This window comes from Orycteropus afer, unplaced genomic scaffold (genome assembly GCF_000298275.1).
Source record: "Orycteropus afer afer isolate SDZICR_OR568_19922 unplaced genomic scaffold, OryAfe1.0 scaffold00029, whole genome shotgun sequence".
Classification (NCBI taxonomy): domain Eukaryota; kingdom Metazoa; phylum Chordata; class Mammalia; order Tubulidentata; family Orycteropodidae; genus Orycteropus; species Orycteropus afer.
The window spans coordinates 8,084,333-8,088,918 of NW_006921616.1; positions in this window are offsets into that span (position 1 = coordinate 8,084,333).

Here is a 4,586-nt window from a genome sequence, read left to right on the forward strand (position 1 = left end):
TGATGGAGTTCCTGTGGGCCCAGAAGGTAGGTGGGAGTGGGGATGGCCACACCTCTGTTCACCAAGTAGGTGTAGGGTGTAGTAACAAGAAGAATGTCATACCTTTTCAGTCTTGCAGGCCCCGAGTGTCCTTGGGGTTGCTGGAAAGCAGAATTTGTTCTTAAGCCCCAAATATCTGTGAGAGCGCTGTCTCTTTGAATATCCAAAATAGTCAAGCCACTTTTTCAACCTACAAAATGGCAGTACCTCTGGACTGGCAAAAGTCCACAGCTCAGCCCACCTTTCTCGTTACCTTCTCCGTTTGTTCCCCAGCCACTGTGTACAGTCTTCCGTGCAGTCCCTGGCTAGCAGGGTGATTTCTGGGTTAATTCTTAGGTCCCACCACCACTCAGGAATCTCCAAGCCCTGTTGTCTGTGCCATGAGGGTCGCTCAGGCCGTTGCCAGACTGTAGCTCCATGTGTCTCCTTTTTTGGTATTTTCATGCTAATTCTTCTGCTAGTTGGGGTTTAGTCCACTTTTGTATCCTTCCTTTCAAGACTCAGGGGTCCAAGATTATATTCTGTGTCTGTGTTAATTGGTTTCCCTTTCCTTTACTGAAGAGCGTCTGTGCAGTTCTTCTGCCTAGTCCGCCATCTTGCCGAAACTCGGCATTTTTGTACTTAAATCTCTGTTAACTGTTTGTGAAGAGCAGCCAAGGGTAAGTCAGGCTCCTCTTCGTGGTTGTTTATCGTTGGCCCATTGGTGGAGAAGGAAGTGGTGGCTCTCACTCAATAAGTGAAGCTGCAGGATGTGTGGGTGTAGTTGTGTTGTATGGAGATTGTTGCTGTCTTCCACTCCATTAGACAAAAATAACAATTGAATAACCATCAAAAAAGTAAAAGGCAATGGACAGAAAGTACACCATGTAATCACACAGGAACAGTAACAAAAAATAAAAAAGGGGAAAAAGAAGAAAAGAAAAAGGAAAAGAAAAAAAAACCCTGCAATTCTGGGGAGTGGACAATAAGATAAAAGAGGTACAGAAGGAGAATAATGGAGGAAAAAAATGGGAAAAATGCAAAATGAAAACAAGGAATGGGGTTAACCATGAGAAAGAACAAAAATTGCAGCCAGGGACAGGGAAAAGAAAAAAAAAAAAACTGAAAACTAGAACCTGGGAGGGGAAGAATAAAGAGTAATAGTAAAAAGGACAAAATTAATAGTAATAATGTTATTGTTGTTGTTATGTGCCATCAAACAACCCCTCCTTGGCTTTCCAAGGCAGTATCACTACAGAAATAGGATTGCCCAACCTTCCTTCTGAGGAGTGGCTGCTGAATTTGAACTGCCAGCCTTCTGGTTAGCAGTCAAGTGCCTTAGGCACTATGCTACCAGAGCATATTACTATGTTCTCTGTGCATAGTAATAATAGTAATTTTAAAACAGACAAAAACAAACAAACTGAAAAACAGCAAAGAGAAAAAGAAATTTCAGGGCAGGGCTGGGCAGGGCACCCAGGCTCCCTCCAAGCACACAGACTGGGATGGAGTTCTTGCTGGCCCAGAACATGGGTGGCAGTGCAGGATGGCCACACCTCCATTCACCAAGATGGTGTGGGTTATAAGAGTAACAAGGGGAATGTCACATCTTTCCAGTCATCCGGGTCTGGAAATTCCTTGCAGTTCCCAGCAAGTGGAGCCTGTTCTCAGGTCCCTGGAATCTGGGAGAATGCTGTCACTTTAAATATCCAAAATGGTCAAGCCACTTGTAAACATTCAAAATGGCTGCACTCTCCAGACATAGAAAAGTCTGCAGCTCAGCCTGCCTTCCTCTTCATTGCTTCCTTTGTTATTCCCCAGCCACCAGAGCAGTCCTCTGTGCATTCCCTGGCTAGCAGGGTGATTTTTAGGTTAATTCTTAGGTCCTACCACCACTCAGCAATATCCAAGCTGTCTGTGCCATCAGGATCACTGCCAGACTGCAGCTCCGTATATCTCCTTTTTTGCTGTTTTCATGCAAATTCTTCTGCTGTTGTTGTTGTTGCTGTTGTTTATGTGCCATTGAGTCAGACCTGACTCATCGTGACCCCTGCTTGGGTTGCTGAGGTGGTATCATCACTATGGAAGTAGATTGCCCAACCTTCCTTCTGAGGAGTGGCTGGTGGGTTTGAACCGCCAGCCTTCTGGTTAGCAGTCAAGTGCCTTAGGCACTATGTTACCTGAGCTCCCAGTTTGGTACACTTCTATATCCTCCCCTTCAAGGCTCCAGGGTCCAGGATTATCTTCTGTGTCTCTGTTAATTGGTTCCCCTTTTCTTTGTTGAAGAGGATCTGTGCAGTCTTTCTGCTTATTCTGCCATCTTACCAGAATGAAAGCATATACTTTCAATGAAGAAAGCATAACAATTTATAGGCCACATAATTATATTAGCAGAGGTGGTATCCACTATGCAGCTGTCATAGTGAATGGGTCCATCAAATTTCTTAGAAGATATCATGGAGCTTTTGAATATCTCAAAAATATTCTTTTGAAATGATCAGACAACTGTTCAATAAGGTTTTCTTATTTGTTAAGACTCACAAGTTCTATTTTTCTCAGTATGCTGAGCTGAGTATAATGTTGACTGCCCTTTACTTAGATAAGCTGTAAGCATTAGTTTGCCTTGGGAAGCCATGCACATGCAAAATTAATTGAGGAAACCAACTGATTTCTTCTTTACCAGCTGCAATTCCAATGGCTCAGGTGTAATACTGTGCAGTTAAGAAAAGTCAATCTAGATAAAGCCTAGCATTAAACAGTTGCTACTCCCAAATAAAGTCAAATAAAGTGTTGATTGTTAAATAATCAGTAAGAAACAAACAACTTCCAAGTGGAGGAAAAAAATCCCTCTGCTGTATACTGTTGCTCAGCTAACACATCTGGAGGTTGAAGCAACAGATTTAAAAATTCTCTATCATTTTCTTCTCAGTGTGAACCTATTTGTAGGAAAGTTGTTTTCTTGGTAATAACATTGGTCATCTTAACAAGTGAAATGACAATTTTCAAGCACAAGATTTTTCCAAACAATAGTTTCTTTGCTTTAAGGCAATATGAAGCAATAGTTGTCTAAGGAACTACATTTTAAGATGAATTAGATAAAGTGTTTTCTCTTTCATGAATAGCTCATGCTCCACTAATCACCAAAAATCATGTTTTGTGAAAAACCATTGAACAATTCAGTGAGTCTTTTATTATATTCTAAATAATATTCCCTTTTGTGGAGTTTTTCACATTGTTCATTGAGCCTCAAAATTTTCTTAATCCTCTGAAGCATGTGAGGTCTACCTATCTGTAATAATCACATCTTTTTTCTTAACCAAGATCCAAAGGATAAGATCGAATATTATCTGCTTTAATATTGTTTTGTGTAGTTCATTTTATTTATTTATATTTTGTACTTGCTTTATGTGAACATTTACAAAACAAATTATTTTCCTATTCAACAGTTTGTATGGAAAGTGCTCCATGGCATTGGTTACATTCCCACGATGTGTCTGTCTGCACTCTCCCCATCTCTGCCCTGGGTTCCTGTTTCCTTTCATCCAAATTTTCTACTTCTTCCTGCCTTCATACTTTTGCTTTTGGATTAATATTGTCCTTTTGATTTTATGTAATTTATTGTTGTATGGAATATGTTGTTGTTTATTTTCTAGGCCTGTCTATTGTTTGGCTGAACAGTGGTCTCCAGGAATGGCTTCAGTTCCAGGTCAGAAGGGTGTCTTATGGTCATGGTATCCAGGGTACTTCCGGTTTCTATCAGACCTGTAAGTCTCGTCATTTTTGTGAATTTGATATTTTGTTCTACATTTTTCTCTCTCTGTCTGGGGCCCTCTGTTGTGATCTCAGACAGAGTAGTGGTAGCCAGGCATGATCTAGTTCTTGAGGTTGTGTAGGCTCTCTGGTTCATGTGGTCTGTTAGTTGTTTGGAGTAATTACTCCCTTAAGTCTTTGGCTTTCTTCAGTCTCCTCTGCTCTGGATGGAAGAGACCAGTATTGTATGTTAGACAGTTGCCTGTAAGTTTTCAAGACTCCAAACAGTACTCACCATAGTAGAATGAAAAACATTGTCTTTAAGAACTATGTAGTGCCAATTGACATAGATCTTCCCCTTCTCTATGGTCCTTCACCTTCTGTTGCAAGGTGTTAGGTCACGTCTAAAACTTTCCATGACTGCTTTCCTTGTGTGCTGTATTTTTTATATTAATATACATACAACACCTACAGTTATGTATGTACATATCTACAACCTAACCTATAACTGCAGGTGGCTGTGTTCTCCTTCACCCTCCCACACCTCTCTAGCACACCTGTATACCTATGTATCCTTGCATAAATTATTGTTCGTTAATACAAATGTTGCGAGGGTGTTTATTTATAGTAATCACTGTCATTGCCCTTTATTCTTCTGTTCTACTTGGTGTCTTCCTCTGTCTTGGTTTTGTGCTGGCTTCTCCCATATAGTGTGTTGCCTTTTCCTTCACTGTTATTAACATATACCTTCTATCTAATTAATAATGCTCCCTCCCTTCCTCATCATCCCTATTAACCATCAAAGAATGTTTTTTTTT